Raw genomic sequence first — 11,672 nt, 5'->3', positions numbered from 1 at the left:
TTCCTGGTACTGGAACACACACACACAAAAGAAAGCTTCCTGAGAAACCTAAAAAGCATTCCTGAGAATGCAATGCAAGATAAATTGTGTTTCTGAGCTTGACAAGCTGATATATTTTCATTATTTTCTCTGAACCGTTACAAGACATTTGAATGAGTATAGAAATATTCAGTGAACTCGTAATTGCCACTGGCTAATGATGGCAGATCCTCATCAGGGAGTGATTTGGTCGGAAAATAAGAATGTAATAGTGCACTTACAAGAAAAACAAAGCTAATTTCTTTGGTATGATCTTTGTTTTGTAAAACTGCCATGTATTTTCCAGGCAGGAGCCCCGGGGTAATCACAGCCGTACTCGGGGCCTGCGGGCTAAGTGTAGACTCGGCTCACGCTCATCACCCTCATGGATGAGAGATTCACAGTGTAAACGAGAGGGGGGAGCAATCGACTGCTTATACTACTCATAATTTTAAAGTCTTTGTTGATATTAAAAATAATTCTTTGGGTTTCTGTTACAGTTTAGGTAGAAAATAGCACAACTTCTTTGTGTCTTTTGTTTTTAAAAACTTGCATTCTTTTAAAATTATGTTCTAGTATCAACCGTAGTTTTTGAAGTCTTCCCACTTGTCGTAGACATTTATCATACTTTGTGACCTTGCACTTTTGGACACTCCTTCTCCGTTTGGGGAATTGCCTTATAGGTAAATGCCTCACTCTTCCGAAAGAGAAACCAGACGCTCACTTCCCCAGCATTCCTCGGAGGCAGGGGCAGGTACCTGACGGACCATGTTTGATCTTGGCAACAAGCCTGTGGTGTTTTCACCCAGCAGCAGCAGCAGAAGGGTCTTCACTGCAGCAAGCAGTGGAATTATCAGGACGCAGTGGAAAGACCAGCCTCCAAGTGTGATTTCTGGCCCTTGCAAAATGGAGAGCCTTATGTTGAGCGAAATAAGCCAGGCGGTGAAAGACAAATACCATATGATCTCACCTTTAACAGGAATCTAAACAACAAAACAAACAAGCAAGCAAAATATGACCAATGACACTCAAATACGGAACAGGCTGACAGGGTCCAGAGGGGGGAGGGGAGAGAATCATAGGGGAAAAGGGGAGGGACTCACATGAACAAGTATAAAGGACACATGGACAATAATTAAGGTGGGGAGCTCTGCGGGGCAGGGCAGGGAATATAAAACAGAAAACTGTACTTGAATAAGAATTAAATAAAAAAATTCTGTGAATGTGTATATGTTATGTCATGCCACATGTAACCTGATGCTCTCCAGAGTAATGACAAAACAGACAGTAATCACTAATAGGTCAAATGAATGTAAAAACTAAGTAGATTGTAAAACCTCAGCAAAACAAATTATTTATTGTTTAGTTTTGACAGTCAACAACAGTTCATCAACATTTGATATGAATGAGGAAGAAGTTATTGCAACAATGTTTTTTATTTCTGTTACAGATTTGAATGGGAGATACAAATACCATTACATCACAGAAACACACACACACAAACGAGTTGTGTCTAGAAAATATCCAGCTATGTTATGTGAAAAATAGAGACATTTATTGAAGAAGACACAAAATACAAGAAACACTGTATATAGGACAATGATGCCTCGGTCCCCTTCAGAGTAGGCACCTTGGGACCTCACGCAGTTCTCCCAATTGCCACCAGCTGTGCCATCATATTTTCCTGAATCTCTTCAATCATCTGAAATTTCTTCCCTTTCAAATCAGATTTAATTTTGGGAAAAGCCAGGCATCTCAGGACACCAAATCTGGGCGGGAGGGGGCTGAGTCACCTGGGTGATTTGATATTTCACCAAAAAAACTCTGCATGAGACGGTGATGCATGAGCAGGCACATTGTTTCAATGAAGCTGCCAATCACTAGTTGCCCATAGAATTGGCTTTCTGAAACATCGGAATATTTTCCGCAGAGGAATATTCAAGCTTAATGCAAAATGTGATGCAGGTTCGTTGCTCTAATTGCTCAGTCATTTTGAATGCCGTGGCCACATAGTACACCTATTCACTCAATAGTGTCTACCACCCCCACTGACTGGTACAGTGAAGTTGTCATTGTTCACACATGTGCATTCCAGTCCACTCTCCTTGGCTATCAGGTTACATCAATGTCACGTAAACCTATCTCAGGAGGGATCTCAGGCTGATCTTGGGAGCAAGGGGTCCCAGCCCCACAACAGGTTCCCCATCCTGGGATTCCAGGGCCAGGTAGATAAGCCCCCATAACTCCTAACTGTGAAAACCAGTGGGGTTTGAGTCAATGAAAGGAACTACTGGATCCCAAACACTGCTTCTTAAAGGGCCCACTTCTAAGTAAACCATGGGCTAAAGAACTAACACGAAGTGAATTTAAGAAATGTGTTTCTAACTGGATGAAAATACAAACACTGCAGATCAAAATTAGTGAGATCACACTAAAGCAACTTTTTGGAGAAATTCGTAGCACTAATGCCTTAGCTTTTATCGTTAGATACAAAAAAAAAAGGAAGAGCAAATGAAACTTTAAATAGAATAAATGAAATAATAAAGGTCAGAGTAGAAATCAATAAAGTGGAGGACATAGAAATAACAGAGAAAAATCAATGATACTAAAAGGTGTTTCTCTAAAAAGATTAATAAAACTGATAATCCTCTTACTAGAGTGATCAAGAATAAAAGACAGGAGACACAAATTACCAGTATCAAGAAGGAAAGAGGTTATATCACTATTGAGAGAATAATGAAGAAAAATTAAAAACATTCTATGGCAAAAAATGATGAAATCAACACATTTCTTGAAATAGACAAATTACCAAATGTCACTCAAAAACAAATAGATAACCTGAATAGCCTTATATCTATTAAGAAATTATTTATAGTTTAAAACCTCATGAAGAAAGTTCCAAGCCTACTGGAACTGGTTTTACTGATGAAATCTATAAAACAATTCAGAAAGAAATATAATTCTACAAACTGTTTTAGAAAGTTGAAGAAGAAAGAATACTTCATCGTTATCCTAATTAGAAAACCAAAAGCACTACAAGAAAACGACAAAATCATCATAGTGATGATTTTTGAACAAAATTTCTAGCATATTAAATTCAACAATATACTAAAAGGATAATATGTCATGACTAAGTGGAATTAGTTTTAGGGATTCAAGGTCAGTTACATTAAAAAAATTATCAATATAATTCACTGTATTAAAATTGTTTTTAAAAATCTACATAATCATAACAGAAGCAGAAAAACATTTTTAAATACATAAATTTTTTATAAAAGGAGAAAAAACCTTCAGCAAGCTAAGAATCAAAGGAAACTTTCTCAACAAAGGATATCTACAACTAACATCATAGTGATAAAAGGCTGAAGCCTTTATTATTATTTTTAAGATTTCTAATTTTTTTTTAATTTTTAGAGAGAGGGGAAGGGAGGTCAAATGAGATGGAGAGAAATAGCAATGTGTTGTTGCCTCTCAAGTGCCCTTTGCTGGGGTCCTGGCCCTCAACCCAGGCATATGCCCTGACTGGGAATTGAACCAGCGACCCTTTAGTTCACAGGCTGGCACTCAATTCACTGAGCCACACCAGCTAGGGCTGAAGGCTTTATTCTTAAAATCAGAGACAGAGTAAGAATGTTAATTCTGATCACTTCTGTTCAACTTAGTACTGGCTAAACAGTAAGGCAAAACAAAGAAATAAAATAATAATAAAACAAAATTCATCTAGTTTGGAAATTGTCTTTCTTCACAGATGACATTAGTCTCTAAAAAATCCAATGGACTCTACGAGAGTTACTAGAACTAACTGATGAGTTTAGCAAGGTTATGAGGTATACTATCATTAAGAAAAATCAATTGTATTTTTACATACTAGCCACAATCACCCAGTATAATAGAATAACAATTAACAATTGCATAAAAAATATTAAATACTTCTAAATGAATCTTATAAAAGATGTCAAAAGACCTGTAATTGCTGGGAAAAATTAAGAAAACCTGAATAAATAGAGATATATATTATTATACTTTCATGGCTTTGAAGATTCAATATCATTAATATGCTAATTCTCCCCAAGTTGACCAATAGATTTAATACAATTCAATTCAAAATTTCAGTAGGTTTTTGTAAAGAGACTGACAAACTGACTTTAAGTTTATATGGAAATGCAAAGAATATCAAATATCTGATTTCAAGCCTTATTATAAAGCTGTAGCAATCAAGATAGCATGGCAATGGTGCAAAGACAGACAGTGGAGCAGTGTATTCATCTCGAGTCCAGAAATAGAGCTGCGTCTGTATGCACCACTGGTTTGCAGCACCGTGATAGACAGCTCAGTAGAGAAAGGACCATCTTTTCAATAACTGATGCTGGAACATTTGGTTATCTACATGTGAAAGACATTCTTTATATACAATAAATATTTTAAAATATTTTAAAAATACTGATCATTGGATCAAGCAGTTTAACTCAAATCCTGACTAATTCAGAAGTTATATCTGAACAGGCATACTAAGCTATTAATTAAAATTGAATGGTTTCTTGTTATAATATTCATGACTTGTAACAAATCCTAAGAAATGGACATACATGCCTTATAAGCAGGATTTCTTTCAGATCAGAATTAGCCAGAAAATAATATGCATGTCTTAATAAGTGCTTTAAAACTATGAAACCCAATCATGTGATATAAATAACCAGGATGTAAGATTTCTGTGCATAGGCTGAAGATTCAGATACCTGTAAGTGAACCCCAGGGATGTTATTTACATGAGGTGTAAATCGCATTGCTACAGGAGTACAAGTAGTCACTCACCGCATAAAGACTTTTAGATCAATGACAAACTGCGTATAGAATGGTGGTTCCATAATATTAATAACGGAGCTCAAAAATTCCTATCACCTAGTGACATTGTAGCCATGGCAACATACGTGTTTGTGAGGATGCTGGAGCAACCAAACCTACTATAAAGTGCAGAGCATACAATTATGTGCAGTACATAATACTTGATAAGAAACAACTATGTTACCAGTTCCTCTATTTATTACACTATACTTCTAATCATTATTTTAGAGTGTACTCTTTCTATTTAGAGATAGAAAGAGTTTACTATAAAAACTATGCCCATGTTATGCCGCAGCAGCCTCATGCATCTCATGTACACAGTTTAGTGATGGGCCTTTTAATTGCATCATTTTCCCTTGTGCTTGACTTAATCTCTGGTTTGTGCAGTAACATGCTGTACGTGCTTGTGGCCTAGCAGCAGCAGGCTGTGCCATAAAATCCTAGCAGTGTAGTGGACTATGCCGTCTAGGTTTGTGTAGGTACTCTATGAAGTTATTGTGATGATGAAATCACCCATGGATGCACTTCTTGGAATGGACCCCAGTCCATAAATGGTGCATGGCTGAAGTGCTCAATCTGACCTCTCAGTCCCTGAGAATCCAGTCAGCATCAGAGCCCAGAGCTCTGTCTGTGAAACCAACCAATGATGAAGTTATGCTAAAACTCAGTTGGGATGATATTATTAGTTTCTTATCAAATAACCATCTCTCAACTATCAGAAGATTTAGGGTTAAGTACAAAAATGTTGAAGATAATCAGAATCACTATATATTTTTTATTCTTGTTATTCTAATATAGTTGTTCCTCCTTTGCCCTCCTCCACCCAGCCCACTACACCTCTTCCTATAGTCGATCCCCACACTGTTGCCCATGTCCAGGGGTCATTCATACATGTTCTTTGACTAATCCCTTCCCCTTCTTTTCACCAGTCCCCCTCCCTCTGACAGCTGTCTGTCTGTTGCGTGTCTCCGGTTCTGTTTTGCTCATTGGTTAATTTTTTTTCATTAGATTCCTCTTATAAGTGAGATCATATGGCATTTGTCTTTCACTGACTGGCTTATTTCACTTAGCAGAATAGTCTCCAGTTCTATTCACACCGTTAACATTTTAATGTTATGGAATTTGAGTGTATTTGGAATGCATTTGTATTTAAAAAAAGGCTTTTTAGAGCAACATATGTCAAGCATTTAAATATATTTAAAATTGGTTTAGAGATTAATTTATGTTTCTGATTTTAAAGTAAGCCCTCAGTAAGTGCATATACTGAAACATTTAAGAGAACTCAGGAATCAAATTATTTAAAAGTTTAATTTAATACTGTTATTTAAAAAGTTTTAGATATGAGTAGAATTTATTTAAGTCATACAATCAAAGGATGTAAGGAGGAAATTGGATATTTTATATTTATAAATATAATTTAAAATATTAAATGGGACCTATCAAACATTATTCAGAAACTGCTAAATTTACTAGACTTTAAAGTAGAATAGGTTTATATGTTCAACTCATAACTTTAAAGAAGAATCTTGACAAATTGAATTTCAAATTTTAATATCAAAAGAAATCATTGGATGATATCTTTTGCCCTGGAAATCTGATCTAAGGGTAGAAAAATCTCCCATTTAAGAAGACCTTCCTGCTTTCATTCTGAAATTCGTCCCACATCCCTATTGTCTCTTCATTCTTACATTTTTAGCTTATAATTATCCTGTCATGGATTTTTCAAGAACATACTCAAAATTGCAGAAAGCTACATATATACTTTCATATGTGTACACATGTACATATGTAAAAAGAAAACACATAAAAACACATGTGTTCTTTTTATTAGACTTTGAGTTTCAAGAAAGCAGAGATTTTTTCTTCATTTTTTTTTGTCTTCTATGGACTTGGTAGCAAGCTTGGCACAAAACACATTTTCAATAGGTACTCAAAGGGATCGTGGTAATATCTGTTGAATGAACTCACGTGCTTTTCTTAAGTAGAGCTCTTCCCAGCCGTTTTACACGGGGGATCCCAGTATGACGACCCTTGGCTCTTGTGAATCCTTCTTAGGAGGCTCTTGGCTGCTTAGTATCTGACTCCCCCACCTCTGATGTCTGGAGGGAGCTACTCTGCTCAATTTTGTTGGGGGGTCCTCTACCTACAGGGACCAAAAAATCCAGATAATTGTTCTCCATGATCACTGGCAGCCAAACTGTGATCTTACAGTCTGAGTGAAACCAGAAATTCACAAAGAGATTGAGAAAACATACTATGTTTGCAAAAGGCAATCTTCGAACAGATGTTTGCTTATGCATTATGTATATTACATAATATTATTTACATTTTGTTTATTAATTCATTCATTAATTAACTCATGAATGTAATTCATCTTTATTTTGTGCCTATCATATACTTAGTGCTATGCTTGGACTTCCAGCAGTAAAACAGACACAATCCCTTCCTTCATTTCTACTTGTGTAGAAAAGTTCATGTTGATTAATATCAATGCATTGTAAATTAACTGTTGTTTTAAAAAACACGTCTACGGGTTAGTACCTAGAATGACACCAATAGCTAGTCTTAAAAGATAAAATAATTGTAAGCTTTGATGTGTGTTCTACAGAAAACAAGTATAAGGATAGCTGAGACACAAAATAGTGGCAGTCAGTAGCTGTGGGGTGGCACTGGGATGCTTAGGGCTTTTTAACACAGGGGCCATGAAGATCCAAGATGATATTTCAAGCTAAGACTAAACTATGAGGAAGAGCTAGTCCGACAGAGAAGAAGGAAGACGATTCATTCATCAGGGGACCTGAAGCTGGGTAGAGTTTGTCGTGTCCAAATACCTGAGGGAAGGTCATGTGACCAGAGTGCAAGTGTGTCCCTGGGAAGGTGAGTGGGAATGAGTCGATTATGGAGAAATAGTGAGGATGAAATCCATGGAGTCTCATAGAATGAGTGCCATCCACTAGTAAACTTTAAATAAATTTTTGTTAATCCTTCTTGATGTGTTGTTACTCCTTCCCTTAATCTTTTGAGTTCTAGAATAGGATGGCAAAATTTTATTTAGTCTTTAATATCTTCACATGACATTCTGCTCTTGCTGGCACTTTGTTATTATATAGTGATTATAATTATTCATTTTTTCTAGTTCAAAATAGCGGATTTAATTTTTATTTTCACTATTAATTTTGTTGCCATCTCTAAGGCTTTTAAATGCCTGCTTCTAAAATAATTCCTCTGATACACTTTTCACCCAGTGGTATTTTTGCCTATATATTCTTCTATTTTTCTCCTGTTCCATTACTTCCCTAAGGCATATATTTTTCGCTCATTCTTGGAAACACACCATTGTTTTCACCAATTAGCTCTCATGCCAACTGTAGCTTACCATGCCATTACAGGTAAGAAATTTTCAAGAGTAGTTTAGAATTTTTAAAAAATCACTGCTATATTTTGCCTCTGAATTTTCTCATGTAGTCTTTTCTTGTTATTCAAAGAAGTATAGAATTGAGTAGATTTTGGAGATTGTTGAGTTCCCACTTTCATTTTATCATTAAATTCTTTATAATTTATCACTCATTATGCAGTGTTTAACAATGTAATGCTTCCATTTAAAATTTTTTTTCTTCATTTAAAATGGCCTACCTTTTCACAATACTTTACAGAGTTTATAGTTTGGTATTATAAATGTCCTTGTAGGCTTTCTTAGCAAAACTTGAAAGTAAGTTATTAAAAAAACATACACACTCACAGAAATGGGTATTAATCATCCCTAACTCCAAAAAGTAATAAAAAACAGGTATTTGCGTTATTTAATTAAAATAGGTCTTCTTTTTATACTCTGCCATGCTTTGCAAAGCTGTCCAGGAGGCAGGCAAAAGGAAACCGGTTTTGTGTCCCCAGTTACCTGCTGGGGTCCTCCGGTCACTCTGCTCTCAGGTCAAGGCTGAGAGGAAATCAGCACATAATCCTCCTTCATCCTTCCCTTCATTCACCAAGGCTGTCCTTTCTTGTTTAAGTAGTTCAGTGACCCAATAATGTTTTCCAGCTTGAACATGTTTAAACACAGCCTTTGCCCCTGGTTGTCTAACCTGATACTGAGAATACATGACCGAGCTGAAGTTCAGAGAAATGACATATATGCTGATCTGCATGTTACCTTGGAGCTAGTCTGCTGGCAGCTGCACTCCCTCCTGGCATGTGAAAGTGGTCTAGTTATCCGAGAGAAGCAGGCCTTCATTTCAGCGAGGTATTGCATGAGTGAGCCTTTGGAATACCTCCATAAACCAGTTTTTCTTACTCTGTTGCAAGCTCTCAATATATCTGCCCCAAGCAATATTACTAGCTACTTACAAAGAGTAAAATTCTGTTGTTGTGTTGCTACAGAGATTCTATGATGAAAATAATGAATTTCTTTTGTAAGGTATCTTGGGAAAGAAGAATATTTCATTCATGAGAAAACTCTTAATAGGAAGAAAATACTCCTATATTTTAAAATGTTTTCTTAATTTATTGATTTTAGAGAGACAAACATGGGTGGAACAGCCGTCTTATATATGCATTCATTGGTTGAAAATACTCATATTTGTAAGGGTCCATCAATCGCACTAGGTATTGGATGAGAAAAGACCATCATTAATGCTTTCTGCAACTGTTTTTCCTGAGGACAAGAATACAATGCCAAATGTTTTGTATTTCCTTTTATCTTATGCACTGCTGCTTTCATACATAAAATCTCTATGGACTTGAGTAAGTCCATAGAAATCCAGAATAAACATGTGTGAGGAGAAAAGAAAGATTGTCACCAGTCTGCAAAACAAATGTATAAAATATACACATACATTGCAGCCCTACCTTTTGCCTTCAACATATAGCTTTAGTACACCCCAAAAAGTTCATGTTGATTAATATCAATGCATTGTAAATTAACTGTTGTTTTAAAAAACACGTCTACGGGTTAGTACCTAGAATGACACCAGTGGCTCTGAAATGAAAAGTCCCGTTGTCTCTCTTCCTTTCTCCCTATTTCTCCCAGTTTTCCCAGGGCTGTGCCCAGGAGCAAAGTATGGCAAGCATTGCTACTGTTGGTTGTTTTGCTGGTTACCGTCAAGGCTGAATTAACCGTGCAGCTTCAGGGTCCTCCAGGTCGCATCTGTCCTGAGGCAGTGACCTAGGAATGGATCCAGGTTATGCAAGGCTTAAAATGTACACATCTGAGGGGAAGAAAAACTTTAAGAAAAAGAATGCAAATTTCAAATTCAAAACTGCTAGGGTTCTTCCCACTGCTTGTCAGGAGCCCCTTGTCAGTGAATATTTCCAAAGTCTAAACTTTATTATTTTGGGGTTAATCTGCCTTTGTTTGCCATTTTTAGACTTACCAACAGCATCAGACAGCATCTATTGATTGCCACTTCAGAAACATGAGACATTTCGGGTACCTACCAACATACCAATTTCTCTTTCACCCATCTATTTTCTAGTTTTAAGAGTTGTGTTAATGTTATTATATTGATAGTTAAAGTTTATGACAGTCACTAGGTTATGTTTCTTATCCTTTGTAGATTCAGTCCCCAAACCAGTAAGCAGCAAATACAATATTGCTATATAAATGATATTTTCTGTTGAATCAAGAAATGTGGTCAGATGCATAAAGAAATAAAAGCAATCTTGTACCATTTAATTTTTCTACTCTAAGGGGGATCTTCCAGCATCTTGGATTTATGATATTCTTGATTTTCTCTATTTTTTTAAAGTTCTTTTGGATGAGACTTAGCTGTTCCTATTTCTTGTATTCGTATTTTATTTTTTGTATTCCTTTACATACTTCCTGTATTAACTCCTCAAATAATTGTATGTAGTTTTATAGAGTTTGTAATATCCTTCAGAATAAATGACTTTACAGACAATTGCTAGTATCAGAAAATGTTTTATTTATTCATTCATTCACTTATTTACTTTAATATGGGATGAATTTGCGTGTCATCTTTGCACAGGGGCCATGCTAACCTTCTCTGTATCGTTCCAGTTTTAGTGTCTGTGTTGCTGAAATGACCACCAGAAAACGTTCCTCATGAACAAATTTCAAAGATAAGTTTTGTTTAGTTATCCCTTCTATATGTTACCACAATAATACGTCTTTAAGAAAAGTTTCACAGAAAATTATAAGAATTAAGAAAAGCAGGGTGGGTAGACATGGTGAGGTGATGTTCAATTCATCTCCAGGTGAATGAGACCATTCTGAGACAGAGTTACCTTTTGTAATCGCTAAAAGGCATGCATTTATACGGATAAAAGCATAGAGGAAATAGTAGACATTAATTACGCTCTTCAACTGGAAGAGTTACTACTTTCTAAAAATATAAGCACTTTTTCTAAAGGGTTTTTCTTTCCTTTTGTTTTCTCAATTTTTAGGTAAGAACAGCCATCCCTTGTGAGCAAACAAATGCTCTAAATTTGTACCTCTGAGTGACTTCACCAGCAAAATAAGCACTTTAATGATTTAATATACAAAATAATTATACTTTCTTATTGAGATTTTTTGTGAATTAAATTGTCTGTGTTCTGCAAGCTGAGGAAAATAGATCCTGCTGCAATTAAAAAATACTCAAAATACAGTGGCATTTCCACCCTCGTGGGTGCACTGCAGGACCCCCATGGGCCTGAGACTGCTGAGAACACCAAGTTCTGATCAACTCCTTCAACTCTGCCAGGAATGCAGCAGCAGCTGATCGACCAGCAGACACAGACTCTCCAGTAATTGTTACATTTTTCAGTCAAAACCTATTCCTGGACTGTGTAACCACACCCTAGTTGCAGTAGGTGGC

General features: G+C 36.1%; 1 non-coding gene across 1 annotated transcript; it reads right to left on the bottom strand.

Moving 5' to 3' along the window:
* Positions 1-10,796: 10,796 nt before the first annotated feature.
* Positions 10,797-10,903, bottom strand: LOC118995229 (U6 spliceosomal RNA). The gene has a single exon (XR_005068232.1). It is a non-coding gene; the product is annotated as a U6 spliceosomal RNA (small nuclear RNA).
* Between the last annotated feature and the right edge of the window lie 769 nt (positions 10,904-11,672).

Source organism: Sturnira hondurensis, unplaced genomic scaffold (assembly GCF_014824575.4).
Source record: "Sturnira hondurensis isolate 20B ecotype Veracruz unplaced genomic scaffold, ASM1482457v3 Scaffold0009935, whole genome shotgun sequence".
NCBI lineage: Eukaryota > Metazoa > Chordata > Mammalia > Chiroptera > Phyllostomidae > Sturnira > Sturnira hondurensis.
This window is presented reverse-complemented; position numbering and strand designations above follow the sequence as displayed.